The following is a 23,795-nucleotide window of genomic DNA, read 5'->3' as shown; positions in this document are numbered from 1 at the left end:
ACATTAAATGCTGGTTTTAGGTCTTCATCTATTGAGTTCATGTGTTTTGGAGGGCTTGGAAATCTGTTAAAGTTTCTCTCTGTATCTCTAGCTGTTGATGTCTTCTTTAGTTTCCTCATTGTTCTTTGCATAGGGTTTGTTGTGGTATTGGAATTTCAAGGTGGTTTTTTTTTAAAGTGGTCTGTGGCCGCTGGAGACCACTTCTGCCCTGAGGCTTCTGAGAAGGATGATGGTGGCAGGGGTTGGGTCTAGTCTCAAATCTCACTCCCTGCTAACTCACCTTTGGCACGACCCACCCAGAGCTGTTCTCTATCCTGCCTTAAATTTAAAAGTTTAGGGCCCGGAGAGATAGCCCAGCGGCGTTTGCCTTGCAAGCAGCCAATCCAGGACCAAAGGTGGTTGGTTCGAATCCCGGTGTTCCATATGGTCCCCCGTGCCTGCCAGGAGCTATTTCTGAGCAGACAGCCAGGAGTAACCCCTGAGCATAGCCGGGTGTGGCCCCCCCCCAATTTAAATGTTTAAATTTAGCCTGGTTTAGGTTCATATTTAGTACAGAGTTAAGGTTATGATTTGGATTAGGATTTGGGCTAAGTTTTGGGTACAATTTGTGTAGGAGCAGTTGTTTGGTTTGGCTGTACTTAAAGTTAAAAATGAAAGTTAACAAAATAAAAATTATTATTAAAAAAAGTAATCCACTTTGGTCAAAATAAAAATTATTAAAAATGAAAGTTAAGTACGGGCAATTATGAAATTAAATGTGGGGAAATAATGAAATTAATTCTAATTGGCATTATTAAGGATAAGCTAGCATCAGAGTCAGGGTTAGATTTAGGGTTATTGTTTGTGTCTGATTAAGAGTTAGATTTTGCTGTGTTTAAAATTTTAAGTACTAGTTAAGTATAAGGCTGTTGCTAAATTTCGATTACTTTGTAGGTTTAGGCCAACATTTGCTTTTGGGTGGTTATGGTTAGATTAAAAAAATAGGATTAGAATTTGGACTGGGCTAGGATTAATGCTTTTATAGGGTAGGTATTATGTTTTGCTGTGCTCAAAGTTAAAATTCAATTATAGGTCATTTCCAGTTTCGATAATAATAATTTGTTCTTTGAACACAATACTTTAAAATTGAATTTGAATAAAATATTTGTGAATACTTAAGTGGAGTTGTCTATAAATATTACCTTAATTTCACACACACACACACACACACACACACACGCGCGCGCGAAACTTCCAAGGACATGACTTCTCTGGAAAACACAATTGAGTGTGAGTTGCCTTCTTGTTAGACTACAGTATCCACGTAATAGTCACGTCAAAACAAAACTTGTTTTTCTCTAGGTTCTCATCGGAGGAAAGGGCATTATTTCCCAGATTAAACCTGATGACAGTGAGCCAAGTTAGGGGAACTACTTAATGTGTGACCTTTAAAGTTAGTGACAAAAAGACAAGCGAATAAGTCTCAAGTTTAACCACATCCCTACGCATTCCAGGAGAGTAGTGATGTCTTATGTGTCTGATGTAAAGCACCAATCATGGTTGGAAAAGGAAAAAAAGTAACACCCAAAGAGATCGCTAAACTGTTGGAAGGAGAAGAGGGGTATTTTATGTGGTTTTTGAAAGAGGAAGTTCTGCCCCAAAGCATCATTTCTGCAGTGAAGGGAGTTCCAGAAGTTCTAGAAAAGTCTGCATGATTGTTTGATATTTTCAACACATTTCTATTTTATGGCAATAAACACAAAATTTTTCATCAATCATAGAACATTACTGGATACAAGGTGTCTAAAACACAGCCTAAAGGTGGCTTCCCTGAGTTTTTGTGAGGCCAAAGAAAACTTGTTTTTAAAAGAAGTGAAAGACAGATGAGGTTTTATTTTACTTATATATTTTTAACATAAAACAGGCTTTCAAACTATTTGAAAGTGAGCTATAAAGGAAATAGGGACAAAGAAATGATAGGACTTCAGGGAACGAACAGGAGATGCTGAAGGACCATGAGTGAGGCATGTCAGGGCCCACCTGTTCTACATGCAGGGATTGGTGTGATCCCTGCCATGGGCTCCTCTGAGCACTGCTTGGAGTGATCCCCAAGCTCTGAGCAGAAGATGCTCCTAAGCACAAAACAGATGGACAAAGGAAATCCCCTCCTTTCTTAGCTTCCATTTAATTAGATCACAACTGAAGCAGTCCAGAGGGTCCTATTGGGTATATCAGGGTAATTGATGTGAATGACTGAAGCATCCCAGAGTTGCCCCAGCGCTCTCTTCCACCCCTGCCGCTATCAGGATCCTCTAGGGATCTTCACTATGTATGTTCCTTTCCAGCTTCCTGGACTCTGGATCACCTTGCACCCCTTGCACACGCATGCACACACACACACACACACACACACACACACACACACACTGACAACACAACTGCTAAAACCACAACAGAGAAGACAGGACTCAGGACAGGACTATTCCTTTTCCAAGCACTCAGGAAGATGTTGCTATCCCATGTTTGCGCTCAGTCCTGCTTTCAAAACTAAAATCCAGGAGCCTGCGTGATAGCACAGCAGTTAGGTCATTTGCCTCGCATGTGGCTAACTCAGGTTTTATCTCCAGCATTTCAAATAGTCCCCAGAGCCCTTCAGGAGTAATTCCTGAGTGCAGAACCAGGAGTAACCTGAGCACCAGGTGTAGTCCCCCCACCCCCCGCAAAAACAAAACAAAAAAACCTAAAATTGAAATGCAGCTTCAGAAAACTGACAGTGTGTCTCTAGTGTGGGGTTGCACTCTACTCATCCAATTCTACCTCCTGCACGCATGGTCCTTGGTTGGAGCCCTGGAGGCCCGAGCAGGCCTGGGCTGTCTTGGGGAATCGGTATCCCCAACCTTGGGTCCTTATGTGGATCGACCATGCCAGTGGGTTACTTGAGAGCACTGCTTGGGTTTTCTTTAAAAAGATGAAGAATCTTGGGAAGTGGGGGAGGGTGTCAGCTAGTGGATTCTGGGTTCAGAGTCTAAAACCACTACATGGTTTCTTCTTCTGGAAATGACCAGAGGCTAGGGTGCTCAAGGGCAGATGATCCTAGGCAAAGGACTGAATAGCCTCTCTCAGGCTTGGCTGTGGGTGCAGTGACTCACTCTTACAGGCAGTCAGCCTGGGCCCTGCAGGAACTCACAGATCTCTGCCACTCTGCCTCTCTTTTATTTGACAGACCTCAAGGCACCTAGGGTCTACTTCTAGAAGATGCCATCCTCTCCTTTCCCCAGCCCCGCTCACACACAGGCCCTGGCCGTGCAAATCTCCACACAGTGTTCCTTGTCACTGTAACATGGCTTGTTCTGAAGCACAATAGGTTCAAAGAAATAGTTCGTAGACACATTGCAGGTAGGTAAATGGGCCATTTTGCATTGTGCTAAGTGCACCAAAGAAAATAAGGTCAAATGTAATCTGGGCACTTTCTAGGGAGACCAGGGATGGCTGGGAAGCTGGGGACCCAGGTGATGGAGATGATGTTGGAATATTGTATGACTGAAACTCAACTGTCAAGAACTGTAAATCACAGTGCTTTGATATTTAATTAAATCAGATAAAAGAATCACACATTGTGACCTGCTTCTTCTTTAGGTACTGCCATGCCTGGTGTGATGGCTGTTCTCTTATCGTTGCTATGTGTATAAAATGAGTAGCTTGGAGGAGCAGAAACCACCATAAACATGATGATGTGATGATGAAGCCTGGAATTCTGTAGGACAAAGGAGCCTAAACAAGCCTTCAGCTTTGACGGGAGAAATCAGCGGTACTAGAGTGGGTGTGGGGGTTGTTTAAAGCCTCCCTTTGTGCCTTCCAGGGCTGTGTCTCTCCCACTCAGGGGAGCTGAGGAAGGGTTAACAGCCTGGCGTATGCCCTGTTCCAATGGGACCCACAGTGGTGAGGCTTTAGGTCAATATTTTATTTTAAAACTGTTGAGGGGCTTCTTCAACATAGTGCTCAGAGGGCCCCAAGGCCTTGCCTTATGATTTTTGACCAATCAGGCTAGAGCTCCTTGCGAGGGCCTGGAGGAGTAGGGACTTACCTTGATCATCCCCAACAGTGTTGGAACCACCTGGATAACCCCAGAAATGCTAGGATCCCCTGGGATGCTCCTAGCAGTATGAAAATCACTTGAGACACTTGCAGTGATAGAACCATCTGGGATGCCCCAGCAGTGCTGGCACTCCATGGCTCATCCCAGTGACAAGTTGGGGCATGTGATACTAGTCAGCTAGGTCAGAGAGCACAAAACAAGCACCCTCAACCCTCATTTGATTAGGTCAGTGGTTTTCAAACTCTGACACTTTTAGACCAATGAAAATGAGAGAAATATATATCAGGTCACTAGGGCAAGGAAAAAAAAAACCCAGTATTTTGCACATTCATTAAAAAAAAAACCTAATAGGGAGTCAGAGTGATGGCACAGTGCAAGGGTGTTTGCCTTGCACATAGCTGTTCCAGGACAGACCACAGTTGGATCCCCCTGGCATCCCATATAGTCCCCCAAGCTAGTAGCGATTTCTGAGTGCATAGCCAGGAGTAACCCCTGAGCATCACCGTGTGTGGGCCCCAAACAAACAAACAAACAAACAAACTTAATAGGCTATGAAAATAGTTTAGCTATTTTAATGTAAAAATAGCCAGAAACAGGTAAACAAAAAAGTGCTGTCACTGTAAGATCTTGAACTTCAGAGGAAGAGGATTTAATTCTAATAATGCTAGTGTTAAACTCTTTGCTAGAGTACATGGCTGGCCTTGAATCTATGTTTTCTTTCTTTTTTTTTTTTTTTTTTTTTTTGTTTTTTGGGTCACGCCCGGCGGTGCTCAGGGGTTACTCCGAGCTGTCTGCTCAGAAATAGCTCCTGGCAGGTACGGGGGACCATATGGGACCCTGGGATTCGAACCAACCACCTTTGCTCCTGGATCGGCTGCTTGCAAGGCAAACGCCGCTGTGCTATCTCTTCGGGCCCTTGAATCTATGTTTTCAACCCCTGTTCCTGGTTCCTGGTTTTCAGTTTAGTTATTTGAAGGGCAATAAGACTTACTTAGTCCTAGAACTCATCCTTATCTTCCTCTTCTCGTATGACCTTTCATGAGTATCCAGGAGTTTATCTATAAGGTCACTACACTTCTGATGCAAAGCACCGGCTAGAGTGGAAGGTTCCATGGTGTCATCCACTGGAATTCCAGAACTTATAGGCAAGCGTTGATGATGACTATTGATAGAGCTGCTTTGAAACCAGCTTGTTTCCTGGCCACGAACAAAGGTTTCTGTTCTTTGGTTTCGGTCTCACATTCCAGAGAATCAACACACTTCCCCTGTTTTCTTCAGATTTTGAAGCTCTCATACTGGGCTTCCAGGTGTCATAGTTGCTTAGCTCCTGACAGGTTTTGTTTTCTGAGAAGGTTAAAAGGTTTTGCCCTTTTGCTTTTTTTTTTGGTCTCACTTTCTTGAGACTTGAACTGTTATTGCACAAAGACCCAGAAACTCACTAGTTTTCAGGTGCTGGTCAAGCTGTGTCAGTCACATTTGTTCTGGTGCTCCTGGAGCTTTTTCACTCTTTTGCGTGTTTTGCCACTCCACGTTGCTCGATGGTCCTGGTGGACAATTAAGTGTCAGTGATACCTGGTTACTGCTGCCTCCTTTCCTGGAGCTTCCTGTTCCTCTAGAGCAGTGCTTCTCAAATAGTGGGGGGTGCGAGACTCCGTAAAGGGGGGTGCGAGACTCCGTAAAGGGGGGTGCGTTTGGCCTTGGCAAACACTATCATAACAAGCTAAGCCCTGTGTTTATGTCTCTGTATGTCTCTGGAGCTGAGAGTTGCTGTGTCCTGCTTCAAACCCTGCTTCGAAAAGCTATGAATTGCAAACCGTGCTCATTGGAGCCATTAATCCAGACATCACCTCTGATTAAAAAATCAGCTCAAATTATTTTATATATTTTTGTTTTGCAGGTTAAAGTTTTATTTAAATAGATACTATTTATGGTCGTGCGGAAAGGGGCACAAAAATGTTTCTTCTTCCTAGTGAAGCATGACAGAAAATAATTGAGAAGCACTGCTCTAGAGTCATCTTCTGATGTTCCCCCATCTCCTCCTACTCTCCCTCTGCTCTGGACCATCACTGGACTAATTTCTCACTTTTTTTCTTTTGCATTTCTTTCATCTTTTTTGCTTTCATTCTTGTTTGGGGGCCATACCCAGTGGTTCTCAGGGACTAGGAGTTACTCCTGATGTTGCTCAGGGGACCATGTGGTACCAATAAATCACTAGCCACTTGCTTGCAAAGCCTGAGCTCCACCCTTTGTGCCATCTTCCTGGCACTCTTAACTGTTTTCAAAAGAAACGAAAGTATTGATCTTCTGACTTTTCCTTCAGCTCTGGTCCTCACAAAAACCTGTGCTCTGGCTTCCTCTGACTCTATTTTCAGTATATCATTCTCACACACCTAAAATCCCTCCCTCAAGGTTTCAAAAGCCCCACCCTTCTACAATCACCGCTGTAAACTCATTTTTCTGTATCAACTCTGCAACTGTGGTGCCTTTGGCCCTTGTTGCTTCCTTGTGTATCTTTAAATACCACATATGAGATGTTTCTGCAGCTCTCCCTGTTTTTCGCTGAACATAACATTTGATCCTGCATTCCAAATCCTTTCTGCCACTGAACTCATTGGCCTCAGCCCTGCCAGCTGTGGGTAGCATCTCCCCCTTTTGGGGGACAAGAACCGGAACTTTCTAAAGGCTTCTGGGGCAGTGTTCCCAGGATGGCTCAGGGCCAAGTCATGGACCCCGATTTCTCAGGGAAGTTAAGCAAGTGGTTTCTTTAAAGAGAAGCTTGGCTTTCTGCCTTGCTCTTAAACTTATAACCCATTGAAATTATCTGGTTTGGTTAAGTTTTCTTGGCAGTATTTCACCTCGCAGCTTCTGCTGTCTTTTGCTACCCTGGGCATGCCCCTAAACCCTATTCAGGAATTGTTAGGCTGTATCCTGTTTCAATAAGATAAGTTCACCTATTATCTTGGATCCAGATTCCCTGTGGCCAGCTGCTCTAGTCTCCACCATAATGCAAACAATACTTACTTTTGTTTTCTGCATTAGGATCTTTAAAAAAAATTTTTTTTTTCTCTGTGAAAAAGAAGACTGAGTTTTTACAGGTGGGAAGCTGTGGTCTTTCTTTTCTAAGGGCAAAATCTGCCAGCAGGACAAGGTGACAAAACAGTCAGGAGCTGAGGAGTGGTCGCTGCTTCCAATAGCCCAAAGAAGCACCCGCAGGCATAGGGGAAATCCAGGGCACTGGCACAGTTGATGTGTAAAAAACCTTGCCCAGCAGGCTCTTCACACAGTCCCAAAGAGCAGCTGGCACATTGTCTACCAACTGTTGAGAGCAGGGGTGAGTGGGTTGTAGTGGACACATGGTGGGAGACCCACGAGTGAAGTGGTGAACTTCTCAAAAAACATGCAGCCTCTGGATGGGTCACAGATGTGGCACTGTGAGACGGGAGCTGGGCATTGAGAAGGCACCACACAGTTCCATCTACAAACCCAAAGGAGTGGGCACCATGAAGCTAGAAAGCTGGAACAGGGAGACTGATTCCCCAGGGTGGGAGAATGTGGACTCTGCAGGCTGCTGGTACTCTTCTTGTTCTTACTTTTGCAACCAAGTGCTAGATAGCCTGGCATGGTTTCCTAGAATCAGAACACTTTCCTTTAATTATTTTTTCTGACCTAAAAAAAGAATTGGGATTTTATCTGGTGCCTCTCACCAATGAAAGTGCACAGAAATTTTTTCCAACATAGTGGCCCCTGGAGAAATAACAGGCAGATAGCTCCTAATACTTCTTTTTTTTTTCTTTTTCTTTCTTTTAAGAAACCTGGTTGACTGCAGACTCATGCTTTTAAGTCTCACCTAGGTTCCTTCTCCTCATGACTAGAATTTTGAGAATAGAAATGTACTTTTCACACTTGTTTCCCTTAGCTTTTTTAAGTTAATGGTTTTTACCTCTGCTTTCCCCCTGGTTGCAGTTGCCGTTCCTGTTAGCTGGGGTCATGCAGTGGGACTGGAGCTCAGAGCCTGTCCTAGAGCTTCTGCTTTCACAATCTGGCTGTTGGTTGGCTGTGGGCTGGTCCCAGCCACAGTGTCACATGGCTTTAGTGACTCTCTTGTGGCCACATATGTTTTCTGTTGTGACATTCTCATGCCTGTATAATTTAGAGGCTACACATGCAGTCATGGGACTGGGGCCATGCTAGTGAGTATCATAGTGTCTAGGCTCTTGACCTCATACCTGTAAGAAATGGGCTTTTCTTTTGCCCTCCCTCACTCCTTCCTTTCCTTTCCTTTCCTTTCCTTTCCTTTCCTTTCCTTTCCTTTCCTTTCCTTTCCTTTCCTTTCCTTTCCTTTCCTTTCCTTTCCTTTCCTTTCCTTTCCTTTCCTTTCCTTTCCTTTCCTTTCCTTTCCTTTCCTTTCCTTTCCTTTCCTTTCCTTTCCTTTCCTTTCCTTTCCTTTCCTTTCCTTTCCTTTCCTTTCCTTTCCTTTCCTTTCCTTTCCTTTCCTTTCCTTTCCTTTCCTTTCCTTTCCTTTCCTTTCCTTTCCTTTCCTTTCCTTTCCTTTCCTTTTTTCATTTCTTTTTTCTTTTCTCTTCCTTCCTTTCTTCCTTCCTTTCTTCCTTCCTTCCTTCCTTCCTTCCTTCCTTCCTTCCTTCCTTCCTTCCTTCCTTCCTTCCTTCCTTCCTTCCTTCCTTCCTTCCTTCCTTCCTTCCTCTTTCTTCTTCTTTTCTTTCTTTTTTCTTTCTTTCTTTCTTTCTTTCTTTCTTTCTTTCTTTCTTTCTTTCTTTCTTTCTTTCTTTCTTTTCTTTCTTCTTTCTTCTTTCTTTCTTTCTTTCTTTCTTTCTTTCTTTCTTTCTTTCTTTCTTTCTTTCTTTCTTTCTTTCTTTCTTTCTTTCTTTCTTCTTTCTTCTTTTCTTTCTTTCTTCTTTCTTTCTTTCTTCTTTCTTTCTTTCTTCTTTCTCTTTCTTTCTTTCTTTCTCTTTCTTTCTTTCTTTCCTTCCTTTGTCTCTCTTTGTCTCTCTCTTTCTTTCTTTGTTTCTTGTTTCTTTCTTTCTTTCTTTCTTTCTTTCTTCTTTATTTTTCTCTATTTTTTATTGTTTCTTCTTTCTCTTTATCTCTCTTTCATTTTTGGAATACTTGATGGTGCTTAGGTCTTACTCCTGACTCTTGCTAGGAATCACTCCTGGAAGTGCTCAGGGGACCATATGAAGTACTGGGGATTGAGGCCTGGTCAGCTACATTCAAGGGAAGCCTTCAGCCTGCTGTACTATTTATTGTCTGGCCCCAGGACATGTGCTTTTCCTGAGATAGCCCTAGGTTCTTTGCAATGTTTTTCTTTTTTGAAACTGGGAAAGAGTACATGATGGAGCTCCTACAGTGAAATCTTCAAATACTGATAGTGATTTGTGTTTGTTTAATTTGGGGACATGTCCAGTGGTGCTCTAGGACTCTGTGCTTGAGATCTATCCCCATGTTATTTGGTAGCAAGAGATTCAACTTATCTCTACTGCACACAAAGCAAGTATTCATCCTGTCCTGCCATCTCTGTGGTCCTTGGGAATAGGTCTTGAAAAGTGCAGTTGCGGGGCCGGGCGGTGGCGCTAGAGGTAAGGTGCCTGCCTTGCCTGCGCTAGCCTTGGACGGACCGCGGTTCGATCCCCGGCGTCCCATATGGTCCCCCGAGCCAGGAGCAACTTCTGAGAGCATAGTCAGAAGTAACCCCTGAGCGTTACCGGGTATGGCCCAAAAAAAAAAAAAGAAAAGTGCAGTTGTTCTTTTAAAGACTGGGATAGGAGATAATTTAGAGGTCAGGACTCATGTCTGGAAGGGTTGGATTCCTGGCATCACTGGATCATCCAACAATTATTGGGTGTCACCATCGGGCCACCACAACACCACCTGAGGAGCACTGAATCCAAGGGCATTTGCCCTGGCCTCGACCTAGAATAGATAGTGAGGACCCTAGTCCTCATGAGCAAAAAAGAAAGCAGCATCTTTTTTTTTTGTTTGTTTGTTTATTTTGTAGCTGTACCTCATGGTGCTCAGGGTTACTTCTGGATCTGCACTCAGAAATTACTACTGCCAGGCTTGGGCGACCATATGGAATGTTGGAGATCAAACCCAGGTTAACAAGGCAAATGCCCTACTTGGTGTGCTATCACTGCTGCCCTGGCAACATCTTTTAGTGAAAAAAAAAGAAAAAAGAAAAAAGAATCAGGAGTGACTTTAACCCAAACCTTCCCCTGATCAACTTTATAAAAACAGATTATGTCTTTGATGCAATTTTATCACTCCTGGGTACTATTCAGGTCTCTATAGCTAACTGCAGGGGAAAAAAATCAAACCTCAATTCTATGGTTTGTAAATTTACTGAAATATAACTTTTATTCAAGACCCAGTATGAATCACTGCTGCTGTTCTTCCTGACAGGAAACTTAAATTTCTTTTTATAACACCTAGCACCGATGCTATTTTTAAGCAATAGATTCTAGGGGCCCAGGATGTGGTTCAGTGGCAGAGCACTTGCCTTGCATATGTTAAACACTGGATTCCATCCCTAGTACATTTATACATATGTGTGTATTTAAGTACTTTAACCCTACACTCTCATATTTTCCCCTAATACAAATCTAAGTCATTGTAACAAGATCTTTTGTCTTAAGAAGAAGGTCTTTACTTCTTAATAAGTCGCTTTTTAGCTTTCTATAAAGCACTTTTTTTTTTCTCTTAAGGAGCTCAATTCTCTTCCAAGAGTCAACTTGGCTTGTTTTTTCTGTTTTGTTTTGGGGCTGCACCTGGCAGTGCTCAGGATTTATTCCAGGCTCTGATTTACTCCCAGTGGTGTGCAGGGGGCAACACAGAATGCTGAGAATGAAATCTGAACTGGCTGAATGCAAGGTAGGTGTCCTATTCACTGTATTACCTCTTTAACCCTTCAGCTTTCTTCTTGTTATTTAAAGTTTATGAGCTTGTAGCCCTAATTTAAGACCTATTTTGAATGTTCTCAGTGTCTGTGACTGGAGTAATAGAGACAGTGTGGATTAAAAAAAAATAATAAAAGGCAAGTCAACTGCATAGAGCAGCAGCTTGGAGGGGCAGCTATATCCGAAGATGGAGAAGGCTGCTTTTATCTCTTAGAACAAACAGCACTTTTGCACCAAGCTCCAGAACTCGTCCATGCTGTTGATATTGTATTTCAAAGATGTTTCTTTTAGAAAGGTGATAGAAGTTCCTAGAAAGTCTCAATGATCCCGGACAGGTTTCCTTCCAGTGTAAGAGAAATCAAAAAGTTGTACTCAGAAAAAAAGACATCTGTGAGAAAAATAAGCCATGATTTACAAGGTCCTGGACGAAGCCTCAGCAGTGGATGTGAGAACAGCTGGCATCTCTATGGACTCAAAGGAAAAAGACATATTGCTAATCACTAGGAACTATGCAGGCACAGAGGCTGAGAGTATATACCAGGTCCTATAATAGAGGTATTCATGCAGTTTCAGGGGGAAAGAGGTCACTTTAGAGGTGATTGTTGGCCCGTGGTTAGCACCTGAACCTGGGTGGGAGAAGGTCAATCTCACAGGAAGTGACTGACAGGGATAAAAGGTCTTCTTTGGAATCATGGGATATAAGTAGGAAGTTCTAGGGTGGCAAGAGGCTTGTCTCAGGAAACCAATAACCCAAAATAAGAGGTGGGTCTTCTCCCTGGCTGTACCCAGAGAGCTGAGGATGTAATTCACTGTAAAGCACTAGCCATGTATGTGAAGGACCCTGGATTTGATGTCTACAAATATTTTGAAGAAAGGAAAAAAGAAAGATAGAATGTAAAGAAGGGAGAGAAATAGAGGGGAAGAAGAAAGTAAACAAGGAAAGAAAAAATCAAGGAAAGAAGGATGGAAAAAAGAAAGATAAGAAGGAAGAAAAAAATTAAGAAAGGAAGGAAGTGAGGAGGAAGTAAGGAAGGAAAAAAGGAGGAAAGAAGGAATGAAGGAAGAAGGGAGTGATGAAGGAAAGAAGAGCAATAGGGAGAAAGAAAAAGGAAAGAATGAGAAGGGAGAAAACAAAAAATAAAGAAAAAAAGAAAGAAGGAAACCAGCTTATATTCAACTTAATATTGCTGCTTAATGAGTCTGCCCTGAGTCACAGTGTCAGTGAACTACCATTTTTGTTATACCTATGGAGTTTGTGGATTGATACCTAGATCTTAGTCAGTGTTCTTTGCCTCCTAGAGAAAATTCCTTGGTGATATTCCAATGGCTGAATGGCTGGTATAGAAAGTCCATGATGTCATCACCTCTTGGACAATCTTCGTAATTATATTCTTTTTGGGCCTGTTGACCTGTGTATCATTCTAGTGTTACTAGATGCATGAGAGAACCAAGCAGAAGTGGAAATGCCCAGCCTTGTTAAAGGTATTCAAGATGAAAGAATATTACATGTAAATAATAAAACTGAGTTTCTTTTCATTATAGTGGAGGTCATAAACAATGTTGCTAAAGGCTTACTCCTGATTCTGTACTCTGGGGATGCTATGAGGTGCTGGAGGTTGATCTATGACATGAACCAGGTCGACCACATACAAGATAGGCACTTTACCTGATTACTGTCTTTCTGGCCCCTAGATTCTATCTTCAAAGGATGTGTGCTGTCAAGGACATTTCTAGAAGACAAGAAGGTACTGCTGTTCTATTTTTGGAAATATAGTCAGCTGTACCTGGCAAGATTTTTTTATCTTTATTTAAATATCTTGATTACAAATATGATTGTGATTAGGTTTCAGTCATGTAAAGAACACCCCCCTTCTCTAGTGCAACATTCCACCACCAATGTCCCAAATCTCCCTCCATCCCACCCCATCCCCACCTGTACTCTAAACAGGCTTTCCAGTTCCCTCATTCATTCACATGATTATGGTAGTTCTCAGTGTAGTTATTTCTATAATTGCACTCACCACTTTTTGTGGTGCTTCATGAAGTGAGCTGGAAGTTCCAGCCCTCCTCTCATTGTCTCTGAGTATTGTTGCAAAAATGACTTTTATTTTTCTTAAAACTCATAGATGAGTGAGACTATTCAGCGTCTTTCTCTCTCCCTCTGACATATTTCACTCAGCATGATAGATTTCATGTACATCCATGTATAGGAAAATTTCATGACTTCATCTCTCCTGACGGCTGCATAATATGCCATTGTGTATATGTACCACAGTTTCTTTAGCCATTCATCTGTTGAAGGGCATCTTGGTTGTTTCCAGAGCCTGGCTATTGTGAATAGTGCTGCAATGAATAGAGGTGTGAGGAAGGGATTTTTGCATTGTATTCTTGTGTTCCTAGGGTATATCCCTAAGAGTGGAATAGCTGGGTCGAATGGGAGCTCAATTTCCAGTTTTTGGAGGAATCTCCATATCGCTTTCCTTAGAGGTTGGACTAGATGGCATTCCCACCAGCAGTAGATAAGAGTTCCTTTCTCTCCACATCCCTGCCAGCACTGACTGTTCTCATTCTTTGTGATGTGTGCCAATCTCTGTGGTGTGAGATGGTATCTCATAGTTGTATTGATTTGCATCTCTCTGACAATTAGTGATGAGGAGCATTTTTTCATGTGCCTTTTGTTCATTTGTATTTCTTTTTTTTTTTTTATCAAAGTGTCTGTTCATTTCTTCTTCCCATTTTTTGATGGGATTAGATGTTTTATTCTTGTAAAGTTCTGTCAGTGCCGTGTATATTTTGGATATTAGCCCCTTATCTAATGGGTATTGGGTGAATGGTTTCTCCCACATGGTGGGTGGCTCTTGTATCCTGGGCAGTATTTCTTTTGAGGTGCAGAAGCTTCTCAGCTTAATGTATTCCCATCTGTTGATCTCTGCTTCCACTTGTTTGGAAAGTGCAGTTTTCTCCTTGAAGATGCCTTTAGTCTCAGTGTCATGGAGTGTTTTACCTACATGTTGTTCTATATATCTTATGGTATCATGTCTGATACCTGGGAAGATTTTTAATAGTCTCTAAATTCTTCTGATTCATTTGAACTAAAGAAGTAGTTTCCAGTATGGTGGAACACTTGATCACCTAGTTGCGCTAATAGTTACCTATGCCTTATCACAAAATTAGTACATCAAAATCTGTGGCATTTCTATATGTAAACAATAAACTAGAAGAGTATTAGGTCAAGAAAATAGGACCAGGGAAATAGCTAGTGTACATGCTTTGCATGCAGGAGGCTCATATGTGATCCCAGACACTTCATGGTTGCCTGAGCACTGCCAGGTATGACCTAAAAATGGAAGGGGAGAAAGGAAGAAGAATCCTATTTTCAACAACATCAAAATGAATTAAATTCCTCACATGTATGGTTTATGTGCTAAAGAACATAAAATCTTATGAGGCTTGAAGGCAAGTATAATACTCTTATTTTGAGGGACCTATAAAGTTTTCATGCTAAATATTTTCTGTAAAGGCCTTTCCAAAAAGTGGATTTTAAAAACATCATATTAAAAGTTCTGACACCTTAAAATATAAATTCTGGTGGTCCAATTACTGGTGGCCACCAGGGACCTTTAAGTTAAACAATTTGGCTTTGACTATGATTTTCCTAACTATTAAAATAAACATATTTTTATTTAAAATTTTTATTTGAATTTTAAGTAACTGCATCACCATACCTCTCATCTCCCAACCCACCACCCAGTTACTCCAAGGTTCCCAATGTCCTCTAACCCCACAAACTCTGTGGTATAGATTAGTTCTCACACTGTATTGTCTTGCCCCTTTGTTATTACCTTGCTGTGCATCTTAAATTTCCACCTGTAAAAGATATCACTTGGTATCTATCCCTTTCCTTCTGACTGACTTCAGTTAGCATCACATTCATAGTATTCTTTTGTCTATATATTTCACAACTTCTTAATTGTTTCATCTATAGTTGGGTATTTGGGTTGTTTCCTGTCTTGGCTGTTATACTGTCTGGTATAATGATATACCAAGAAATGATATCTCTTGGTTGCATGGAGTTTTATTTCTGAATTTTGGAAATATCCATACATTGCTTTCCTTAGATGTTGGGCCAGACCACTAATATTCCCACCAACAGTGGATGAGGGTTATTACTTTCTCACCACACTACTGCCAACAGAGGTTGTTCAATGAAACACATTTTTAACAACTAAATAAAGGAATGAATCCATCTCTGCTACAAAATCTGGGATCATATCCAAAATAGGTGCTAAATAAATGCTTGGAATGCAAGTAGAAATTATTAAAACAAAAACAATTTCACTTTCTTACTCATAACTTCTTCAAATATGCAATAGAATGATTTTTGTTTCCTTTTGTTTTTCAGCCCAAATCTGGTGGTGCTTGGAGGTACTCCTAGCTTGGTGCTGGAGTAGGGTAGGGTTGCCCCCGAATTTGAGCTAGATTCTTAATCCTGAAATAATTTTGAGGGGATTTTGGGCCACTCCTAGCAGTGCTCAGGGCTTATTCTGGCTTTGATCTTGGGAAAACACACTTGGTAAGCTTATGGGACCATATAAGGTGCTGAGAAAAGAACCCTGGTCAGCCACAAGCAAGACAAGCACCTTATATATCACACCAACATAAAATTTTAAGGGGGACAATGGTGGGCTGGAGAGACATGACATGTAGTCAATCTTGGTTTTGCCAGGGATCACTTACAAGCACATACCCAGGAGCAAATCCTAAGAACTGTTAGGTGTGGCCCCTAGGAGGAAAAAAAAAAAACTAAATTTTTTTTAAATGAAGAAATTGGGAAAATTTTAGAAAAATGACTTTATTTGTTCTGGAAATCTAGGAGGAAGGAGAGCTTCTGAGCTTCACCAAGGTACCACCAAAAAGCAGGGTTGTGCCTTTTTTTTTCAGTTTTGGAGTAGATCTGGGATCCCTTCCAGCCTCTCTGGGCTCCCTTTGAGCAATAACCTTCACAGCTCATTAGTCACACCTGCTGCCACCTGGCCCTGGCTGGATCCTACCACAAGAAGGAGGAGGCAGGAGCAGAGGGGAGTCTGCAGTCTTTCCACCAAGAAGCAAGACTGCCTGGGCCCCAGGATCAATGGGGTCAAGAGTGGGAGCTCAGTTACAAGCAGCCCAGACTCACTCCCTCTCCTTGACTTACTGAATTTATTTGGCAGGCTACTCAACTCTCTGTACTTTAGACCCCTCATTCTTTTTCAAATTTCAAATTTTTATTATTACACCATAATCCACCAAGTTATTCATAAAACAGTTGTTTCAGACATTAAATATTCAAGCTTCAATCCCACCAGTGTGATCTTCTCTCCACCGGTGTCCCCAGTTTTCCACCCACAAACTCGGCCTGCCTCCTTACAGGTACAAACAATTTACTTTAGATTGTTTGTTACAACACAAAGACAAATGGAATTATCAAAACTTAGATCATAATCAGGGTTAATTTTAAATAATTGTTGTGCCTCTCCAAGGAGTAACCCAAGTCAGTATCTAAGGACTTACCGGATTGTGGTGGATTGTGGTTTGTGCTAGTTGAGCCTTCTGTGTTACTGTTAAGGCTGACTGCTCTTGCTGCTCTTCTATGCAACTTTCCCATTAGGTATGTTGTGATCCTACTTGGCTGACACTACTACAAAATTTTGAGATGTTTCAGGGCTAGTTGTAGCTATGCTGTCCAGGATCTATAGATGGAAAATAAATTTGGTGGTTTGGCAATTTTACAAGGGTAAGTTGTATAGCTGGGCTATTTCTGGTGGGATGCTGTGGCTTCAGACAGAAAGGGAAATCTACCCCCAGCTATTCTTAGAAGGCCCCAGAGCTTTCAGCATGGACAAGAATACGTGGGAAGAGTCAGCAGCCAACATTTTCTTTTGGAGCTTAGTAGAGGAGCTGAGTTATTTTTCTGCAGAGAAGATGGCAGGTGTGGGCAGAGGCTGCTGGTTTTCCAGTGGCAGGGTAGGTGTGAGGGGCCTGGTCTGCCTTATTCTGAGAGTATCCCAGAGTTTTCAGCCTGTAACCTGCTTCCACTTGGAAAAGTTCATGTGACTTCAGTGGCAGAGCTGGGCTGTTTCTTATGGAGGGTGTCGTGTGTGACTATGGACTCCTGTGGCTTCAGATAGAAACAGGAATCTGGCCCCACCCCTTCTGCCAGTCTCCTCATAAGAGTGGGGAAATCATTTACATTTATTTAGAGAGTTTTTGTGAAAATTAAATGGAACATGAGTTCTGAGTTTTAGCCAATGTCTGGCATGCAGGGAGCCTGGGAAAGTGCTCACGGAAAAGGTGAATGCTGGGTTGAGCAAGGTGTAGTCTGTTAGATCTACGAAAACAAAGTCCTACTAGCCAATGGCTTCAATAGTCAGTGGGAAAGTTTCCTCATAGCTTGGAGGGTCAGAAGTCCAAGATCAGGGTGGCACAGAGTTAGTTCCTCTGAGTCGTCTGCCATGAACTTGCCCTGACCCTCTTCTCATTGTCTTATCTGTGCTGGTTGTCTTGCTGGGTGTTCTTCTGAGATGGCCCCAGTCATGTTAGATACTGGCTAATGGCCTCATTGATTCTCCATCACCTCTGTGAAGCCCATTCCCAGGTGCTGACACTTCCCAAGGTACTTTGGGTGACACTTAAGTATGGGGTGTAGAAGAACCTGAATCAGCCCTTACTAGTCTTTAGCAGTACATTTCTGAATGTTTCAGCTAACTACTGATTGTGCAATGCTTGGGGAATTCAGATGTTTGACAGTCCCTGTTTCTTTGACAATAGATTTGAATATATTCTATTCGGTCCTTCATCAAATCACTGCTGCCCTCGAGCGGATTCACCCAAAGACACACTTAGTTTTTGCTGCAGAACAGCCTGGGTACACTTGCTGATAGGAAGGGAGGAGCCAGTTTTCTTACCTTGACTGACTCCCACCTGGGACCTAGATCTCATTCATTCTGAGCTCAGCAGGCTCTGTAGAGAATGAGACTAGGCTCTCCTACATCAACTTTCCTTAATAAATGTCTCTCTCCAGGTAGCCCAGGTGAGAATAATTGAGGCACTTTAGTTTCTGAAAAAGCATTTAGATGGAAGAATAAAGAAAAGAAAGTCTTGGATCATTTGCAACAACTCGAAAATTACCCAGGGCAAGAAAAAAAAAAAAAAAGAATTAAACAAGAATATAACCCCAATGGCAAATAATACAATGAGTTATTATTTTTGGTTTGGGGCCCACAACCAGTGGTTCTCAGGGGTCACTTCTGGCTCTGCATTTAATAATCACCCCTGGCAGTGCTCAGGGAACTATATGGGATGCTGATAATGATATCCTGATCAGTTGCATGCAAGTATAATTTCCTATTCATTGTATTATCTCTCTGGTCCAATGTATTTTATTGTGGCGAATTTTGGGCCACATCTAGTGTAAGCTGGAGTAGAAACACAGTGCCTGAGGAGTAAAAAGAAAGAAGCAGTTCACAGAAGTCTGTGTCTTGAGGATTGGGACTGAACCACAAGGTTGGGCCAGTGCCCTGAAAAGTCTCTCTACAAGAACAAGCTCCACTGTACATTGCTCCTCAGAGCCACAGAGACTCATCTTGCCCCGTCCTCCACAGCCCTGACTCTTCCCCCTACTCACAGAGAGGCTTCAACTCAGCACCACCTTTACTTCTAAATGCCTTTAAAACTATTGCATGGCAGCTGGAGTAGATGTGTGTCCAACCCTGCCCCAAACTACAGGCTTTCTGTGCCTTTAAATCTGTCTCTATGACTGAAGGAAAGCAGTGCATACTGAATTACTTGTTCTTTCTAAATTCCAACGCCTGCTTCAGTGAGGCTTTGGCAACTACTATGAGCATGAGTTGTAATTGCATGAAACTTTGCAGAACATAAAAATCTGAACATTTAAGAGTGAATTTATGGAGTGAATTAATTTTGATACATATTAGTCAAGATTTCTTTATTACCCTCCTCCGTTCTCCCAGAACTGGCATAGTATTATTTTAACATAGTTAGATTTTTTTTTTTGGTTGGTATTGTTTTGTTTTGGAACCACATCAACAATGCTCAAGGCTTATTGCTTACTCTACACTCAGGAATCACTCTTGGTGGGCCTGGGTTACCATAAGGGATGCTAGGGATTGAATCTAGTTGACTGATACAAGACAAGTATCCTACCCAATGTACTATCGCTCTGGCTCATAGCCAGGGTAGTTAAATGTACTGTATAAAGATATAATTTAGAAGTGTGAGCTCTATGCTGCTTACAAAGTGAGGCTGGCCATGGAAAATAGGCCACTCAGCAGGCACTGGGCTTGATGGAAAAATTCTGAATGTCCCCATGGGAACGAAAGGAGGGGCTGCCCTTGTCTCTCTTGGGTTCTTTCAGCCCCAGCACTCTTTGAATTGGGGGTGTGGTGGGAAGGAGATATTGTTTTAGAGAGCTCTCCACTGACATATAGATATACTCTTCTTCTGATCATCTTCATATCCTGCTGGGTGCTGGCTTTTTTTTTTTTTTGGATTCACAGCTGCTTAAAGAAAGATCCCAGGCTCATCCTGAATACAGGGAGCAGTGTGTTTCAAAAAGAGCTATAGGAAGGGTTTAGCTGAATTCTGTCCCTGTATATCAACCAACATCGATGTGGCTATTCCCTTTACCTGCTCGAAAGCTTTGGCTATTGCAACTTCCTATACCAGGGACCCTGATGGGAATCAAAGCCAGACTTCCTGTTACAAGGAGCTGTTCTTGGTTTGGTGGTCAGGGCTGTGACCTGTTTGGACCAACAGTAATATTTCCAAATGGGAAAAAACAGGAAATAAAATGAAGACTAACACCAAACTTGACTATGTCATTGAGTTTGTAAAATGCAGCATGAGAATGAGTCACTGATTGCTCCACTTACTTATACTGTTACTTAAATATATATGTATATGATACTTAAAATATAATTGTTTAGGGATCTAGAAGCTAGTATAGTTAAGGCACTTGCTGCATGTGACAGATGCAAGTCTGACTCCACTCCAGGGACTTATCAGGATTGATCCCTGAGCACAGAGTCAGAGTAAGCCCTGGTGTTCTTAATCATTTGAATTTCAAGAAAGCATTTATAATAAAATGTACAATTGGAATTATAAAATAATATTGAACAATGTATGTGTCCTGAGAGATATGAAGCTGCTGTAATATGTTTACACTGAAATGGGACAGAGTTGGAAAATGAGGTCCTGGGTATGGGATGCACTCCATAGCTTAGTAGCGTGGCAATCATAGGCAAACTGATAAAATACATAGGACCCTGCTCATTTGCAAAATAAGCTTTTTCTTTTTTTTTTTTTTTTTTTTTGGTTTTTGGGCCACACCCTGTGACGCTCAGGGGTTACTCCTGGCTATGCGCTCAGAAGTTGCTCCTGGCTTCTTGGGGGACCATATGGGACGCCGGGGGATCGAACCGCGGTCCGTCCTAGGCTAGCGCAGGTAAGGCAGGCACCTTACCTCCAGCGCCACCGCCCGGCCCCGCAAAATAAGCTTTTTCAACAGTGACTATGAAATGCTATTGCTTTTGTGAAGAATATAAGAATATTCTTTTTTTAGTGTTGAAGGGTCCCTAGGTGTTCTAAAAAATGTTTGTAAATCAACCAAAATATATTTCTGACCCATTCACCTACCTGTTCCCACATTTGACAAATATGGGTGAAAAGGTAAATTTTAGCATGACATGCCATACCTCAATGGAGTGTTTCTAGGCTGGCTTTTGACTCTTAAGCAACTATAAGACAACTGAAAGAAGTTCAGAGAACCTTTTTTTTTTTTTATTTAAACAACTTTATTACATACATGATTGTGTTTGGGTTTCAGTCATGTAAAGAACACCACCCATCACCAGTGCAACATTCCCATCACTAATGTCCCAAATCTCCCTCCTCCCCACCCAACCCCCGCCTGTACTCTAGACAGCTTTCTATTTCCCTCGTACATTCTCTTTACTAGGATAGTTCAAAATGTAGTTATTTCTCTAACTAAACTCATCCCTGTTTGTGGTGAGCTTCATGAGGTGAGCTGTAACTTCCAGCTCTTTTCTCTTTTGTGTCTGAAAGTTATTATTGCTAGAATGTCTTTCATTTTTCTTAAAACCCATAGGTGAGTGAGACCATTCTGCACTTTCACAGAGAACTTTTTTAATGTTCTCCTTTATGATGAAGAATGGTACTACTATTTTGACTTTTATGCTTTATTTACTATAAGAATGATGCTTGTTTTCTGTGGTGGAGAGTAGACTTATTACACATTTTCAAAGACATCTGTACTGTATAGTATCACTAATTAAGCTGCCCAGGTTTAATGACAAATAAAAAATAGTATATAAAAAAAGAATATTTTTTGGGGGGAGGTTACACTCGGTGACACTCAGGGGTTACTTCTGGTTATGCACATAGAAATTGTTCCTGGCTAAGGGGACCATATGGGAGCTGGGGATTGAATCAGGTCTGTCCTGGATCTGCCATGTTCAAGTCAAATGCCCTACTGTTGTGCTATTGCTCTGGCCCCAATATTATTCTTATTAGGATATAAGACTATAAGTTCTCAGGACTCTCAGAGAATAGGAATAGGCAGATTACTCATGAATTACAGCAGCCCAATACCACACTCTACACTCTCAAATATACAGCCCAGCTTAGAGACTTAACCTTATCAAACTTCCAAACCACCAAATTTGTTACAGATATATAAATCCTCTATACCTCAATATTTTATAGTAGTGTAGGCCCAGGTGTATCACAGGAAATCTGATAAGAAAGTTAAATGGTAATCTATCACATTCAGTGATCTTAAACTATAGCACAGAAGGCTCAACTAGCACCAATCATGGCCAGTAAATTCTTACACACTGACTTTAGTAACGCCATGGAGAGATACACTAATCATTTCAAATTAACCTGTGTTGATCTAAGTGTTGATAATTCTATTTGCTTTTGTGTGTTCTCCTGCCTGGAGAAAAGCTATGGTGGTTAGTGGGAGATTGGGAACAGTGGTGAAGGGGAGGTCACACCAGTGATAAGATTGGTGTTTGAACATTTAATGCCTTAATGACTATTATGAATAACTTGGTAAATCATTGAGCTATAATAAAAATTTAGGGAAAAATAACATAAGGCAGATAAGTTGAAGAAAAGAAAATATTTTCTTGAGCAATGATACATTACTCCTGGTTTTGATTCTCATTTGGTATGACTAGGCAGGCTGGGGAAAGCACTTGCTTCCACAACTCTCAGAAAAGTTTTGAGGGATCTCTGAAATAGTGGATTTTTGTGAATTAGTGGACAGTTTCTGCTCCTGCTGACTTCTGCTGAAAAGAATACTTACAAATTCCTTATGTTCCTATTATTTAATTAAGATAAAGATGTTAATAAGAGCAAAGATTAAACAGGAAGAAGGAACAATTCAGACAGTGAAAATCAACAACCTGTAGAGTTAACTCAGCCTGCTTTGCAGAGACATCCCATCAAAAACCCAGATGCAAGGTGTACATATCCCAACCCCAGCCCAGACCACCTTGTAGACTATTCTGCATCTTATTAAGGAATGCACTCTCCTCTTGCTATGGCCACTACAATGTTCATGCCAGGACAGTACTGGTTGCATGGAAGATTGGGTGAACTGGCTCTTGACTCAATGACAAAGTGTCAGAGCTTGATTGCAAAGAAAATGTAAGCAACATCTTGGCATACATAACAGAGATTCCAGCTTGGCAACTAATTAGTGCAACATCTGAGAGAAGTATATAAAACACCTCTATCTAGTTAAAGGAAAAATAAGTAAAATAAAATTTAACCCAGGTTTCTTGTTTTTTATGTTTTGAATTACTTACAAAGAACGTTGAGAAGATGCCTCAGGTCAGAGTTTATGGTAGGAACCTGATTTTAATTGATCTAACATGTTTTTTTTTTTTTTTTCACTAGCACTTAGAAACTCCAGTACCCTGGGCTTTTGCATCTATCCCATCCCACCTCCAACTCTGTTTGTTTTGCCCATTCTACATGGCACAGACTAAATCTGTTTCTTTCCAAAGACCTCCTTGGATCCCTCATAAGGGACCTACATGATTTCTAATGAGTTGGTATCAGTACCACATAGATGAGATCTCTATTATCCTTTGATTTATTCAGCATTGTTTAGAATCTCGCATGTGATATTTAGGGCAGAGAAGTTGACAAATAAGTCCATGTTGCTGCCATTTGGACATTGGGAGAAGCACCAAAGAAGAAATCAGGAGAGAATAGGTTCCTCAGAAAAACACCGCAGAAAACGGCACAGAAAGACTGTAGGGCAGGATTTAGGGGACATGAGTAAGATGATTGTGAGGAAATGAAGTTAAGTACATGGAGGACTATCATAACAATGTGAATGAATGAGGGAAGCAGAAAGCCTGTCTAGAGTACAGGCTGGTGTGGGGTGGAGAGGAGTGACACTTGGGATATTGGTGATGGGTATGTTGACTGGTAAATGGGGGAGTTCTTTACATAACTGAAACCCAACTACAATCTTATTTTTAATCAAGGTGTTTAAATAAAGATATTAATAAAAAAAGAGCGAGCACTTTGTCACAGAGAAAGGAAAAATGAATCTGTCAGGCAGTAGAGAAAGAGGGGACCATATGGGACACCGGGATTCAAACCAACCACCTTTGGTCCTGGGTCGGCTGCTTGCAAGGCAAACGCCGCTGTGCTATCTCTCCAGGCCCTCTGGTTCTTTTAGTTATTAGCAAAATAAAGATATTAAAGAC

This window comes from Suncus etruscus, chromosome 12 (genome assembly GCF_024139225.1).
Source record: "Suncus etruscus isolate mSunEtr1 chromosome 12, mSunEtr1.pri.cur, whole genome shotgun sequence".
Lineage (NCBI taxonomy): Eukaryota > Metazoa > Chordata > Mammalia > Eulipotyphla > Soricidae > Suncus > Suncus etruscus.
This window is presented reverse-complemented; position numbering follows the sequence as displayed.